The sequence below is a fragment of the Orcinus orca genome, chromosome 2 (genome assembly GCF_937001465.1).
Source record: "Orcinus orca chromosome 2, mOrcOrc1.1, whole genome shotgun sequence".
NCBI lineage: Eukaryota > Metazoa > Chordata > Mammalia > Artiodactyla > Delphinidae > Orcinus > Orcinus orca.
This window is the reverse complement of record NC_064560.1, coordinates 67,335,603-67,352,841: the sequence shown is the minus strand read 5'-3', so window position 1 is coordinate 67,352,841 and position 17,239 is coordinate 67,335,603.

The window sequence follows — 17,239 nt, the reverse complement described above, 5'->3', positions numbered from 1 at the left end:
GTACTGAGAAATTGGAATCCCGTTCTACCTGTCAATCACGTTATAAATTCGTTTGAATTGACCAGTCCATTCTGGGTCCCCTGGATAAATTGAGTTTCTGGATGTACAAAGCAGAGGACCAGAATCTGGGATATAGTGACCTCATTGAGTGTAGCTTCTATATCTCCACCCTTTCTCTCTCAGTCTTAAAATATTTGCAAGTCTGTCAGGAGACTTGTTTGGAGCTGCTCCAGAGAGTATATATTACTGGGAGCAAATTTCAGCTCCATATAAGGTTTCATAACCTTAGGCTGCTCCAGGAGGTGAAAACTTTTGCTATTAAATGACCTGGGTGGACCAGGGCAGCACTAATTTCCTTGAACAGAAAGATATTCTTGCTGAGTTGAAACTCTGTATGCTAAGCATTAGAGGGAAACCACATTCTCTTCTCTGGGTATAGAGCTGATTTCACTCAAGGGAGGTCTGAGTTGCTATGCCTTGTGACCTTCTCATTCTTTCATCCTTCCTCTTCTTTTCTAGCCCTTCCACCTCTTTCCTTCTTCCATCTCTTCTTCCCTCTTTCCTTTCAATTTTCTATCTTTCTATTCTTTCAATTTTCCCTCCTTCCATCTTTCCCTTTCTGTTGCAAACTTCTTTCTGTTCATCCTTCCACTCTCTTTTACCAGTTATGGCTTTTTTGGTTGTAAGCAATAGACCCAAACTCTAGCTACTTTAAGCAAAAGAGAACTTGGGGAAAGAATATCGGGAAGCATTAAGAATCAGCAATAGGGCAGAAAACCAGACTTAGGAGCAGGACCTTATAACACATTGGGCTATCAGAGCTCGTCAGAAGAAGTGAATAAAACCCAACAATTTTTCTTCATCCTTACATCACTTTAATAGGACACAATGTTCCAGCAGACTGTAGCCAGTTAGCCAACTAAGGTTGTGTGCTTTACCACCTTGGATGTGCAGAAAGTCTTCACAGGGACCTCTCAGCTCCTATGCTGGGAATACAGGGCATTTCCACAGCACCCAGTGTATGGGGCCCAGGAGGTAAATTCCCAAAGGAAATCGAAGTATAAAAGAGAATGGATGCCCAGTGACCAAAATATTAATAAAAATTATTCTGTATGTCTTCCCCCCTTCCACCCCTGTTTTCCACTTTCCTCAGAATAAAAAGACTTGAAGGTAGCTTCCATGAGCCAGTTGCTCCTGGTGAAAGTCTGGGGCAGTGTGTTCTGACATTTCCTTCCAAGTGATAATGAATTATGCCCTAAAGCACCCTGCAATCTCTCATGTGCTTGAATACCCATTATCTCTTTGCATACTTACATTTGCTTTGTGCTGTGGGCTGAATTGTGTCCCCCAACCCCAAATTCGGATGCTGAAGCCCTAACCCTTTACATCTGACTGTGACTCTATTTAGAGATCAGGCTTTTAAAGAGGTGATTAAGTTAAAATGAGGCCGTTAGTGTGGACCCTCATCTGGTAAGACTGGTATCCTTCCAAGAAGAAGTAATTAGGACACACAGAGACACCCCAGGCTTGTGAGAACACTGAGGAACAATGACATGAACACATATCTACAATGAGAAAGCAGCCGTCTGCAAGCCAAGGAGAGAGGCCTCAGGAGAAACCAACTTGGGATTTTGGACTCTAGCCTCCAGAACTACGAGGAAATAAATTTCTGTTGTTAAGCTATCCATTCTGTGGTATTTTGTTATGGCAGCCTCAGCAAACTAATACACTCCATACGTAATGATCAGTATTGCTCAGGTAGGAAAATCTAGGCTCAGAGATGTCATGATATTTGTCAAAGCCCCAACAGCGAACCTAGATCTGGTTCCACTGCAGTTTTCTCTCTGCCTCATCATTCTACTTCTCTACTTCCCGTTACAGTTTTCCTGCTATAGGAGAGCAACCCCACCCTGATGGGTCTGTTTCCTTCCTTATTGAGTTCTAATCTCTCAGAAGGTGTAGAAAGAGCCCATGGCTCTTGGTTGGCTGTACACTGTGGAGGACATCACCATCCATAACTGTCAGCCTGATCCATTTCTTCTTATATTCCTCTTCTTCAGTCCCTCTAGCTGATGAAATAAGACAAGCCTTTAACTCAGTGACAACTGTTGAGAGCAGAACAGCTGACGTGGTAGTCACTCTTTCTCAAGTGTTGGCTCTCTCACTAAGTGCATTACGGAGCTTTAAGTGTATTTGATTTATTACTGATTTAATCAAGGGATCTTATTTCAATAGTGTTTAGCCATCTTGTTGAAAACAGTCATAGTAAATTTAGTGATGCCTCCACCAAAATTATGTACAACAAATAGTAATGTTATATTTAAATGGGGCCCTCGGTCAGCCCAAGAGGTACTGAGTTTATAGTGTGGGTCGTATTTCGTTTCGTAATATTATCCTTACAGGTTTAACTTCTTGCTCCCATCTAAATTCTATATTTTTAACTCGGGTGAGGCATATGCATCTATAAATAAAGAACTCTTCTAGAGGAGACTTTGAGACACAAGTTAATGAAACAAATCCTTTTATGTCACTTATTGTCTCCTTAGGTATTGAACATCTCAATGTCTCTTTGGCTCTGACCTCCACTGCAGCCAATCCTTCTTCCTAACAAGCTGCCTCAACAAATAAATGTACATTTCATCTAATTCTGAAACCTTACATTTCAGAGCATAAAGTCGATCCAGATGGATGGCTCCTCAGTGTTACCATGATGTGTGATAACATATCCAGCAGGAGAATTTGTCACTCGCACCCACACGGTCCTGAAGTAGCTGGTGTGTGCCCGGCCCTGGAAGGCTCCATGTGTATTTGCACAGATGACTTCCTTAGGAATGTAGCCCCACCAGAGTGCAGAATTGGGGAGAAGTACTTTGGAATGTGCTGAAAAATTCCTAGCACAGTCATATTTTTCTTTTTTCCAGGGCAATACTTTTCACTTAGTGCTTTTAGACCAATAAGAATGCTCATTGATTCGGACATGGGGGAGGACAAACTGCCCCAACATGCAGACATGTAATGCCATTACCACATGCAACAAGAGTCTGAATAGCACAAGTCATATAAACAAAGGCTTATCCGAAAGAAAGGTGGGCATTTGTTTCTAATAAAATAGAAGAGCCTCTATTTTCTCCTGCCACGTAAATAACATTCATTGGTGTACTCAGCACAATTTTAACAAGAGGAAATTATTGTGAGGACATTCATGTACTTCGATAGTGAAACAGAAGGGCTTGTTTGCCTAGAATTTTATCTAGCTGCTTATTAGCTAAATACCCATGACGAATATTGGGAAAACATATAAGGTTATTCAAAAACTTTACAATTGTCACAGTCCAGATGTTAGGATAAACAAGCCCTTACCGGGAAATTTGTTTAATAGTGTTCCTCTGTCATTATAACTCTTCAATACCAAGTCGTCAGTGTGAGTTTCATCATTTTCCCAGGTTTTCATGAGATTTATGTTTGTATAAATATAGACAACTTTGCTTTAGTATCTTATCCCATTCCCATGATTGGAGTGGTGGGAGTGTACAAGGTTAATAACAAATATCATTTTTTGAGATATGGATTCTGAAGGATGGGACAGGTGGGTGGAAGAAGCCTCTTACACATAGTTCATGATGCTTGAAACCATGGAGCTAGTATAGAACCGTGTGCAAGAGAGAAGGGGTCTAAACTCAAGGTACTGGGGAGAAGAGTTGTGAGAGGTTTTATGGGTATTCATGCCCAAATAATTAGAGAATAAAATGAATGAAAGCAAAAAGTCATGGAGATAAATGACCACATGTGAGGCTGTTTGCTAGGTGAATACAATATAAAAGAGGAGAGAGATTTAACCAAGGGTTATGATATCTGTCCAGTGGGGGTCTTGGGGTGAGTAGGGATGGAGCATGGATGGGTCAACCCCAGAAGGCCTCCTTAAAAATGTCACAGTTCAAATGTTTTCAAAATAATGTTTTTACACAAATATCTCAGCTGCAAAGTAATTTCAGACAAATTAAGATAAGAAGATAAAAGTCAGCCAAACCAAATTACCTTATGCAAAGGTAAAAATTGTATGTGTGTGTGTGTGTAGTTGTTTCCAAAATGGAAACATGTAATAATAATTTACTAACAGCTTTTCATGTCAATAAATATATTTCCACAATGTAATTTTAATTGTTGGGTAGTGTCCAATAATATGAAATGATTTATTCAATTCCCTATTGTTGGGCATCTAGGATGTTTCAAGCCTATAATAAATAAATTTATGCTGAACAGTTTTACAACTAAATTTTTGTGCTTACAACCAGGAACAAATTTTAAAAATGGAAGTGCTGGAACAAAGTATATACACGGTTTAAAATCTTTTGAGAGATATTTCCAAATTGTCCTTCAGAAATGTCGTATTAGAGTTTGCTCTCACCTGTAATGTATGAGCATGCCTGCCTCCTTGTACCTCTGCCAGCATTGAGTATTATAATTTTGAAAATTCTGCCAGATCATTTCAGTTGAATTTTCTATTTCTGCATTTGGATGGGGATGATCCTGCCAATCCCCTCCCCCCAACACACACACACACACACACACACACACACACACACACACACACACATGTTTAACTAAGGCAGGACCAGTGTCATCAGTGAGCTACAATATTTTCAAGGGCAGTGGTACTAAATTATGAGCAGAGGATTTATTATGAACCATTTTCAAATATATGAGGGCACAAAATGGCAGGACCTGGAGACCATCAATACTAATTCTTATGAGTCATTTTAAGTTCTAGGCATTCTGAATGCTCACGCTTCTTATTTACTTTTGTTTCTACTATATGTGTATGAGTATTTTCAACTAACTGTCAGACCCTCATTTCCTATTGGTGTGTGTGTGTGTGTGTGTGTGTGTGTGTGTGTGTGTGTGTGCGTGTATGTGGCTGACATGTATGGAGAGGGCAAGGACAGAGACACAACTGGAATTCCAGAAAAGGGTCCAAGATGTCATAAAATCAGAGAAAGCTTGGGAGGGAGTTGGAAGTCAGGAGTAGGAGTATGGGATGAAGGGAAAAGGAGAGAAGCTCTGATGGACATTACCAGATATTGCAAATATCCCATTCTTCTCTACTTCCTGGGCACCTGAAGTTCTGTGTTCCCCAGCTCCTTTCAGTTAGGTGGGACCGTGTGAGTGTTCTGGTCAATGGTGAAAGTGAAAGTAGTGTTCATCACTTCCAGGTTGTAGATTTTGAATTTCCAGGGCACAATCTTCAGTCTCTCTCTTGCCCTGCCTTGGTGACATGGAGGTCCTGGATGGAGATGTTGGAATACCAGTCAAGCTAGATCCCTCAGTGTCTAGTGAAGAAGGACTCTCTGCCAACCTGTGTTGCTCATATAAGTTGTCATGAGTAAGCGAAAAGCCACAGTTGTGGTAAACCACTGAGATTCTGTGGTTGGTTTGTTATTTTGGTCTTCTCTAGTCTAGTTTATTAATACATAATAATCAAGTAGTTAATTCCAACAAAGGTCATGAGGAATTAGTGAGAAAGACTCCTAAATAATTGCCTAGAAACTTTTATAGTCATGCACTGTCTGTTCAGCACTCTTTCTTGGCATCATATACAAAACAGAAGCAGAGCTGCCTTGAAGGGCCTTCCTCCCTCACATGAAGAGGAGCCTCTTCATAACCGCCTAAGATGATGGTTTCGAACCACTGGCCTGAAAATACACAGTTAGCGTTGTAGACTGGTAGGAGTATTGTGCTCAATGACATCAATCCAATTTAGAAGGTGACTGTTCAAAGTAGGGTAATTGTCCCAACAGATTTTTTTTTCGTTTTAGAAAATTGCAAATAAAAAGTTTAATTTCAGAAATTGAGCTCACCATTTATAAATACGCTAAAACACAGTCAACGTGAATTCAGGTTAATAATAGGTACAATATATTTTTTTAATGAGGACATTTCTAAAAGTTCAGAGGAAAATGAGTGACTTGTTTCACCCAGTATATTTAATTGGTTTGAAATAAGAAAGTAAATCCTTTCTAGATGTTGAAGCAAAAATTTTGAAGATATATTATTGTTAAATGGATCAGACAACTGATATTTGATTTGTCCTTGGGATTCTAAAATATCCCAGTGATGACTGACTCTTCCCTATTAGAAAAAAAAAGTCTAAACACCCAAGGCTACTCTTACAACTTGTAATATAACAAATCTTCTTTCCTATTTATAAACTGTCTCCTCTAAAAAGAATTTTATACATATTTTGATCAAGTTGGGGGTCAGTGTGCAAATTTCAAAAGATAGCTTCATAGAGTAGAGACATAGAGTAGGGCTAGTAAATCAGGGACTACTTGGCTTCTGGACTCAAGGTTACACCAGTTGGCCAAGAGCAGGAGGAAGTAATGCCAGAATGAGCCCTACATCCTTAAGGCATTAAGTGAGGTGCAAAAAAGGAGTGGTCAAGTGGACACTTCAAGGGAAAGAGATTTTAATTAAATCTTGACTTTCTTCCTATTTCAGGAAAAGGGTTTTGTGGGGGATAGTTATGATTGGCTTTTTATTTTTTTAACCTCAAGTTAAACTCCCTGGGGCTTTCAAATAGCAGGCTGCCCGATGGAAAGCTCACAATTAACCAATTAATGTGATAGATGTGCAGAGGAGACTGGTAAATAAAACCAAGAGAAAAGTCACCCAGCCCTGAATTAACAGGGCTGGCTATTTACATCAATCAGAGAAGTGGTTGCCAGAACTTTGTCTTAGTTTGTGCTGTGTGGGCAGCTGTGAAGGCCTGCTCTATCCAGGAGCAGGATTTTAATGATACATATTTTATAAAGAACAGCCACATGCTTCCTTGGAAACTTAGCAGAGTCAAGACCTGTGATGATAAAGTATATCTCTCATTATTGAAATCCTCAGAGAGGCTTGTTATAAATCGCAAATATTTGGAGCCCTTCTGATAATACTCTGTCACATTATATTTGTTGCAGAATCAAAAGAAATTTAGGAGGTTAAGGAAATGCAAATCAGATCTTCCAAACTCTGAAAATGTCTTTCCTGATTTTAAATCTTATATGCCCAATTTAAGATATAACTATTAACTTTAGTATTGCGATTAACAAAGTGTCTGAAAAAATTCCACCATGTGCAGTGACAATGCCAAACAATATATCACACCAACTACGTAGGTGTGGCTAATTTTACTTTATTTATTTATTTTTTTAACATCTTTATTGGAGTATAATTGCTTTACAATGGTGTGTTAGTTTCTGCTGTACAACAAAGTGAATCAGCTGTATGTATACATATATCCCCATATCCCCTCCCTCTTGCATCTCCCTCCTGCCCTCCCTATACCACCCCTCTAAGGGGACACAAAGCACCAAGCTGATCTCCCTGTGCTATGCAGCTGCTTCCCACTAGCTAGCTATTTTATATTTGGTAGTGCATATATGTCAATGTTAGTCTCTCATCTCGTCCCAGCTTAACCTTCCCCCTCCCCATGTCCTCAAGTCCATTCTCTACGTCTGCATCTTTCTTCCTGTCATGCCCCTAGGTTCTTCAGAACCATTTTTAAAAAAAATTTTTAGATTCCATATATATGTGTTAGCATACAGTATTTTTTTTCTCTTTCTGACTTACTTCATTCTGTATGACAGTCTCTAGGTCCATCCATTTCATAGCAAATAACGCAATTTCATTTCTTTTTATGACTGAGTAATATTCCATTGTATATACATGCCACATCTTCTTTATTCATTCATCTGTTGGTGGACACTTAGGTTGTTTCCATGCCCTGGCTATTGTAAATAGAGCTGCAATGAAATTGTGGTATATGACTCTTTTTGAATTATGGTTTTCTCAGGGTATATGCCCAGTAGTGGGATTTTTGGGTCACATGGTAGTTGTATTTTTAATTTTTTAAGGAATCTCCATAATGTTCTCCAAGGAGGCTGTATCAGTTTACATTCCCACCAACAATGCAAAAGGGTTCCCTTTTCTCCACAACCTCTCCAGCATTTATTGTTTGTAGATTTTTTGATGATGACCATTCTGACCAGTGTTAGGTGATATCTCATTGTAGTTTTGATTTGCATTTCTCTAATGATTAGTGATGTTGAGAATCTTTTCATGTGTTTGTTGGCAATCTATATATCTTCTTTGGAGAAATGTCTATTTAAGTATTCTGCACATTTTTGGATTGGGTTGTTTGATTTTTTGGTATTGAGCTGCATGAGCTGCTTGTATATTTTGGAGATCAATCCTTTGTCAGTTGTTTCATTTGCAAATATTTTCTCCCATTCTGAAGGCTGTCTTTTTGTCTTGGTTATAGTTTCCTTTGCTATGCAAAAGCTTGTAAGTTTCATTAGTTCTCATTTGTTTATTTTTGTTTTTATTTCCATCTCTCTAGGAAGTGGGTCAAAAAGGATCTTGCTGTGATTTATGTCATAGAGTGTTCTGCCTATGTTTTCCTCTAAGAGTTTTATGGTGCCTGGCCTTACATTTAGGTCTTTAATCCATTTTGAGTTTATTTTTGTGTATGGTGTTAGGGAGTGTTCTAATTTCATTCTTTTACCTGTAGCCATCCAGTTTTCCCAGCACCAATTATTGCAGAGACTGTCATTTCTCCATTGTACATTCTTGCCTCCTTTGTCAAAGATACAGTGACCATATTTGTGTGGGTTTATCTCTGGGCTTTCTATCTTGTTCCATTGATCTATATTTCTGTTTTTGTGCCAGTACCATACTGTCTTGATTGCTGTAGCTTTGTAATATAGTCCAAAGTCAGGGAGCCTGATTCCTCCAGCTCTGTTTTTCTTTCTCAAGATTGCTTTGGCTATTTGGGGTCTTTTGTGTTTCCATAAATATTGTGCAATTTTTTGTTCTAGTTCTTTGAAAAATGCCATTGGTAGTTTGATAGGGATTGCATTCAATCAGTAGATTGCTTTGGGTAGTATAGTCATTTTCACAATGTTGATTCTTCCAGTCCAAGAACATCATATATCTCTCCATCTGTATCATCTTTAATTTCTTTCATCAGTGTCTTATAGTTTTCTGCATACAGATCTTTTGTCTCCTTAGGTAGGTTTATTCCTAGGTATTTTATTCTTTTTGTTGCAATGGTAAATGGGAATGTTTCCCTAATTTCTCTTTCAGATTTTTCATCATTCATGTATAGGAATGCAAGAGATTTCTGTGTATTAATTTTGTATCCTGCTACTTTACCAAATTCATTGATTAGCTCTAGTAGTTTCCTGGTAGCATCTTTAGGGTTCTCTATGTATAGTATCATGTCATCTGCCAACAGTGACAGTTTTACTTCTTCTCTTCTGCTTTGGATTCCTTTTATTTCTTTTTCTTCTCTGATTGCTGTGGCTAAAACTTCCAAAACTATGTTGAATAAGAGTGGTGAGAGTGGGCAACCTTGTCTTGTTCCTGATCTTAGTGGAAATGGTTTCAGTTTTTCACAATTGAGAATGATGCCAGCTGTGTGCTTGTCATATATGACCTTTATTAGGTTGAGGTAATTTCCCTCTATGCCTACTTTCTGGAAGGATTTTTTCATAATGGGTGTTGAATTTTGTGAAAAGATTTTTGTGAATCTACTGAGATGCTCATACGGTGTTTATCCTTCAGTTTGTTAGTATAGTGTATCACATTGATTGATTTGCATATAGTGAAGAATCCTTGCATTCCTGGGATAAACCCCACTTGATCATGGTGTATGATCCTTTTAATGTGCTGTTGGATTCAGTTTGCTAGTATTTTGTTGAGGAGTTTTGCATCTATGTTCATCAGTGATATTGGACTGTAGTTTTCTTTTTTTGTGACATCTTTGTCTGGTTTTGGTTTCAGGGTGATGGTGGCCTCGTACAATGAGTTTGGGAGTGTTCCTTCCTCTGTTATATTTTGGAAGAGTTTGAGAAGGATAGGTGTTAGCTCTTGTCTAAATGTTTGATAGAATTTGCGTGTGAAGCCATCTGGTCCTGGGCTTTTGTTTGTTGGAAGATTTTAAATCACAGTTTCAATTTCAGTGCTTGTGATTGGTCTGTTTATATTTTCTATTTCTTCCTGGTTCAGTCTTGGAAGGTTGTGCTTTTCTAAGAATTTTTCCATTTCTTCCAGGTTGTCCATTTTATTGGCATAGAGTTACTTGTAGTAATCACTCATAATCCTTTGTATTTCTGCAGTGTCAGTTGTTACTTGTCCTTTTTCATTTCTAATTCTATTGATTTGAGTCTTCTCTCTTTTTTTCTTGATGAGTCTGGCTAATGGTTTATCAAATTTTTTTATCTTCTCAAAGAACCAGCTTTTAGTTTTATTGATCTTTGCTATCATTTCTTCCATTTCATTTTCATTTACTTGTGATCTGATCTTTATGATTTGTTTCCTTCTACTAACTTTGGGGTTTTTTGTTCTTCTTTCTCTAATCACTTTAGGTGTAAGGTTAGGTTGTTTATTTGAGATGTTTCCTGTTTCTTAAGGTAGGATTGTATTGCTATAAACTTCCCTCTTAGAACTGCTTTTGCTGCATCCCATAGGTTTTGAGTCATTGTGTTTTCATTGTCATTTGTTTCTAGGTATTTTGTGATTTCCTCTTTGATTTCTTCAGTGATCTCTTGGTTATTCAGTAGTGTATTGTTTAGCCTCCATGTGTTTGTATTTTTTACAGATTTTTTCCTCTAATTGATATGTAGTCTTATAGTGTTGTGGTCAGAAAAGATACCTGATATGATTTCAATTTTCTTCAATTTACTAAGGCTTGATTTGTGGCCCAAGATATGATCTATCCTGGAGAATGTTCTATGCACACTTGAGAAGAAAGTGTATTGTGTTGTTTTTGGATGGAAATTACTGTAAATATCAGTTAAATCCATCTTGTTTAATGTATCACGTAAAGCTTATGTTTCCTTAATTATTTTCATTTTGGATGATGTGTCCATTGGTGAAAGTGGGGTGTTAAAGTCCCCTACCATAATTTTGTTACTGCTGATTTCCCCTTTTATGGCTGTTACCATTTGTCTTATGTATTGAGGTGCTCCTATGCTGAGTGCATAAATATTTACAATTGTTATATCATCTTCTTGGATTGATCCCTTGATCATTAGGTAGTGTCCTTCTTTATCTCTTCTCTTATAATAGTCTTTATTTTAAAGTCTATTTTGCCTGATATGAGAATTGCTTCTTGAGCTTTCTTTTGATTTCCATTTGCATGGCATATCTTTTTCCATCCCCTCACTTTCAGTCTGTATGTGTCCCTAGGTCTGAAGTGAGCCTCTTGTAGACAGCATATTTATGGGTCTTGTCTTTATATCCATTCAGCCAGTCTATGTCTTTTGGTTGGAGTATTTACATTTAAGGTAGTTATCCATATGTATGTTCCTATTACCATTTTCTTAATTGTTTTGGGTTTGTTATAGTAGATTTTTTGCTTCTGTTGTGTTTCCTGCCTAGAGAAGTTCCTTTAGCATTTGTTGTAAAGCTGGTTTGGTGGTGCTGAATTCTCTTAGCTTTTGCTTGGCTGTAAAATTTTAATTTCTCTGTCGAATCTTAATGAGATCCTTGCTGGGTAGAGTAATCTTGGTTGTAGGTTTTTCCCTTTCATCACTTTAAATATGTCCTTCCACTCCCTTCTGGCTTACAGAGTTTCTGTTGAGAGATCAGCTTATGGGGATTCCCTTGTATGCTATTTGTTGCTTTTCCCTTGCTGCTTTTAATATTTTTCCTTTGTATTTAATTTTTGATAGTTTGAATAATATGTGTCTTGGCATGTTTCTCCTTGGGTATATCCTGTGTGGGACTCTCTGTGCTTCCTGGACTTGATTGACTATTTCCTTTCCCATATTAGGGAAGTTTTCAACTCTAATCTCTTCAAATATTTTCTCAGTCCCTTTCTTTTTTCTCTTCTTCTTCTGGGTCCCCTATTATTTAAATGTTGGTGCATTTAATATTGTCCCAGAGGTCTCTGAGACTGTCCTCACTTCTTTTCATTCTTTTTTCTTTATTCTGCTCTGTGGTAGTTATTTCCACAATTTTATCTTCCAGGTCACTTATCCGTTCTTCTTCCTCAGTTATTCTGCTCTTGATTCCTTCTAGAGAATTTTTAATTTCATTTATTGTGTTGTTCATCATTGTTTGTTTGCTCTTTAGTTCTTCTAGTTATTTGTTAAATATTTCTTGTATTTTCTCCATTCTATTTCCAAGATTTTGGATCATCTTTACTCCCATTACTCTGAATTGTTTTTCAGGTAGACTGCCTATTTCCTGTTCATTTGTTTGTTCTGGTGGGTTTTTACCTTTCTCCTTCATCTGCTGTGTGTTTCTCTGTCTTCTCATTTTACTTAACTTACTGTGTTTGGGGTCTGTTTTTCACAGCCTGCAGGTTCATAGTTCCTGTTGTTTTTGGTGTTTGCCCCCAGTGGGTAAGGCTGGTTCAATAGGTTGTGTAGATTTCCTGGTTTAGGGTCCTGGTGCCCGTGTTCTTGTGGATGAGCCTGGATCTTGTCTTTCTGGTGGGCAGGATTGGATCTGGTGGTATGTTTTGGGGTGTCTGTGAACTCACTTTGATTTTAGGTTGCCTCTCTGCTAATGGGTGGGGTTGTGTTCCTGCCTTGCTAGTTGTTTGGCATAGGGTTTCCAACACTGTAGCTTGCTGGTTGTTGAGTGGAGCTGGGTCTTAGTGTTGAGATGGAGATCTCTGTGAGAATTTTCACCATTTGATATTACATGTGGCTGGGAGGTCTGTGGTGGACCAATGTCCTGAACTCGGCTCTCCCTCCTCAGATACTCGGGCCTGACACCCGGCCAGAGCACCATGACTCTATCAGCCACTCAGCTCAGAAGAAAAGGGAGAAAAAAAAGAAAGAAAAAAAAATTAACTTAAATTATGTTATTAAAATAAAAACATAATAAAAAAAAAGAAAGAAAGAAGAGAACAACCAAACTAAAAAATAAATCCACCAATGATAACAAGCACTAAAAACTATAGATAAAACAAAAACAAAAAACAGACAGACAGAACCCTAGGACAAATGGTAACAGCAAAGTTATACAGACAATATCACACAAAGAAGCATACACATGCACACTCACAAAAAGAGAAAAAGGAAAAAATATATATATTAAAAAAAAGGAAGAGAGCAACAAAATCAATAAACAAATCTACCAATGATAATAAGCTGTAAATACTAAAGGAAAATAGACATAAATCCAGAAAAAAATTACATGCAGAAAGCAAACCCCAAGTCTACAGTTGCTCTCAATGTCCACTGCCTCAATTTTGGAATGATTCGTCGTCTATTCAGGTATTCCACAGATGCAGGGTACATCAAGGTGATTGCTGCTCCTGAGGCTGCTGGGAGAGATTTCCCTTTCTCTTGTTTGTTCTCAAAGTTCCTGGGGTTCACCTTTGGATTTGGCCCTGCCTCCACATGTAGGTCACCTGAGGGCATTTGCTCCCCACCCAGAGAGGACAGGGTTAAAGTAGCAGCTGATTAGGGGGCTGGGGCTCACACAGTCTGCGGGGAGGGAGGGGTACAGAATGCGTGGCAAGCTTGCAGTGCAGAGGCTGGCATGACATTGCAACAGCCTGGGGCGTGCCATGTGTTCTCCTGGGGAAGTTGTCCCTGGATCATGTGACCCTGGCAGTGGTGGGCTGCACCGGCTCCCAGGAAGGGAGGTGTGGATAGTGACCTGTGCTTGCACACAGGCTTATTGGTAGCTGTAGCAGCAGCCTTAGCATTTCACGCCCATCTCTTGTGCCCACACTGAGAGCCGCAGCCCGTGCCCATCTCTGGAGCTCATTTAGGTGGTGCTCTGAATCCCCTCTCCTTGAGCACCCTGAAACAATGGTCTCTTGCCTCTTAGGCAGGTCAAGACTTTTTCCCAGACTTCCTCCCTGCTAGCTGTGGTGCACTAGCCTCCTTCAGACTGTATTCATGCAGCCAACCCCAGTCCTCTCCCTGGGATCCGAACTCCGAAGCCCAAGCCTCAGCTCCCAGCCCCCGCCTGCCCCGGCGGGTGAGCAGACAAGTCTCACAGGCTGGTGAGTGCTGGTCGGCAGCGACCCTCTGTGCGGGAATCTCTCTGCTTTGCCCTCTGCACCCCTGTTACTGCACTCTTCTCCTTGTCTCTGAACCTTCCCCCCTGCCCACCACCCATCTCTCCCAGTGAAGGGGCTTCCTAGTGTGTGGAAACTTTTCCTCCTTCACAGCTCCCTCCCAGAGGTGCAGGTCCCGTCCCTATTCTTTTGTCTCTATTTTCCTTTTTTCTTTTGCCTTATCCAGGTAGGTGGGGAGTTTCTTGCCTTTTGGGAAGTCTGAGGTCTTCTGCCAGCGTTCAATAGGTGTTCTGTAGGAGTTGTTCCACATGTAGATGTATTTCTGATGTATTTGTGGGGAGGAAGGTGATCTCCACGTCTTACTCCTCTGCCGTCTTGAAGGTCTCTCAGTGTGGCTGATTTTATGCGCCAACTTAGCTGGGCCAGAAAGTGCTCAGATATTTAGTCAAATATTATTCTGGGTATGTCTGTGAGGGTGTTTTGAACGAGAGTAGCATTTGAAGCATTAGACTGAGTAAAGCAGATTACCTCCCTGTTGTGGATGGGCCTCATTCAATCAGCTGAAGGTCTGATAGAACAAAAAGGCTGACTTCTACAAGTAAGAAAATTTCTTCTGCCTGACTACCTTCAAGCTGGGACACCAGTGTTTTCCTGCCTTCAGACTTGAACTGAAATATTGGCTCTTCCTTGGTCTCTAGCCTGTAGACCTTGGCCTGGAACTACATCATCTGCTTTCTTAGTTCTCAGGCCTTTGGGCTTGTACTGAAATTAAATCATCAGCTCTCTTTGTTCTCCAGCTTGCCAACTGCAGATTTGGGGACTTAGCCTTTATAATCACAAGTTTCATTTTAAACACAATTATAAGGAATTCACCAATTCCTTATAATTAATACCTAGACAGATTTGTTATAATACCTTATAATGAATACCTAGATAGGTAGGTTGATAGATAGATAGAAAGACAGATAGATAGATTGATAGGTAGATTCAGAGATATGGAGATATATCAGTTCTACTGTTCTGTTTCTCCAGAGAACTCTGGCTGATACGGGAGGAAATGACACCATGTCAGGTTGAAGGCCAGGATGGTTTTCAATAACTGGAAAAGAGGACACTTAAAAAATATCTTCAACTTTACTTTGGATCTAGGTAACACTGAGAGTGACTGCCTTGAGGTTTGTTTCAGATCCTGCATATTATTTACTTAATTAGGATAATTTCCAAAGAATATATTCAGTGTTAATCCATTGCTCTGGAATTAACTAATAGCTAAGGAGAGGAAACATCTGACACTTTCCTTTAAACAAGAAACCTGATGTTATCAACTCTTCTCTATAGTTAAGAAGGCTGAATAAGTTTTTGCCTACCTGAGTTTTCAAGTTTCTGGCAATTAAAAAAAAGCATATTGCTGATTTATTTCACATTTGACCCATAATGTGCACCTTAGAGGTAAAGATCTGAAGTATTTGCACTTCCCCATACCCACTGTTCTCTTGCATCTACATGCCTTTGCATATTCCAGTATGCAAAAAAAAATAAAGATTCTATGATATGTCCATGTGGAAGACACCTCTGCTATGCATCCTTTATATTCTAGCTCACATGCCATCTTCTCTGGGAGTCTTTCCTTATTCTCCAGAAGACTTGGGAAAACTCTTCCAGAGTTTCCAAATTCACTCATCTCCACTATGGGGATTATCCTATTTGTTCCATTTGTTTATTTTATCCCCTGCCTTCCCACTAGAAGGCACACTTCTGGAGACAGGATCTTATTTTATATTTTCTATATGGTATTGCCGTAATATGAATGTTAGCACTTATTGGGCACTTATGTTCTGATATCTTTTTGCAAATTAATTAATTCAATCTTCATGACAACACTATGGTTTCAATTTTATTGGTGATTCTACCTTAAGCTGAGGAAACTTAGGTGTGGAGAGGTTAAGTAACTTCCTTACTCTTGTTTAGATCATTCTTCCTTTCCAATTGGCTAATCTATAGAGCTTTTAGCCTAGAAATTGTCTTTGTGGAACAACTTTCTGGGTGTCTGTTGCCGGTAGTTCTGGAATTTCCTTATTCCTGAAGAATCTGGCTTTTGTTAGCTGGAGGTGAACTACCTACCCACATGAATATGGTGTTCACCATCAAATCCCCAAAGAGGGACAAGTCAAGTTGAAGGGACGCTGGTCCAGGGGCTCAGCAAGTACTTGAGAAGTTATGTTTACTTTCATTTTTTTAAGCTTTATTGAGGTATAGTTGACAAATAAAAATTGTATATATTTAAGGTGAACAACATGAAGTTTTGATATCCATATACATTGTGAAATGATCACCACGAGCTAATTAACAGACCCATCACCTCACATAGTTACATTTTTTCTTCTTCTGGTGAGAACATTTAAGATCTAACTTCTTAGCAAATTTCAAGTATGCAATACAGTATTGTTAACTATAGTTACCATGCTGTACATGAGCTCTCTAGAAGTATTCATCCTGCATAATTGAAACTTTGTACCTATTGACAAATATCTCCCCATTTCCGCCTACCCCCCAGCCCTTAGCAACCACCATTCTACTCTCTACTATGAGTCTGACTCTCAGATTTCACATAAGAGTAAGATCATAAGGTATTTGTTTTTCTATGTCTGGCTTATCTAATTTAGCATAATATCCTCCAGGTTCATCCATGTTGCAAGTGGCAGTATTTTCTCTCTCTCTTTTTTAAAAGGCTCAATGCTATTCCATTTTACATATATACCACATTCTCTTTATCCATTCATCCATTAATGGACACTTAGGTTGTTTCCATGTCTTGGCTATGGTGAATAATGTTGCAATGACCACAGGACTGCAGATATCTCTTCCAGGTACTGTTTCCATTTCCTTTGGACATATACCCAGAAGTGAGATTGCTGGATCATGTGGTAGCAATTTTTAATTTAATTATTCTAAAATAAATAAATAATTTTTTAATTTAATTAAAATGGTAAGTTCTAATTTAATTGAAAATTAAATCTATTTTTAATTTTGTGAAGAACCTCCATACTGTTTTCCATAGTGGCTGAACAAATTTTATACATAATATCGAAATTTTCTATTTAATGGCAATTTTGAGGGGATAACAGAGAGAACTGGCACAGACAGAATGCTGTCTGTGATAGATGGAGAGGAGAGAATACTGGGGAGGTAAGGCCGTCAGACCCTCCT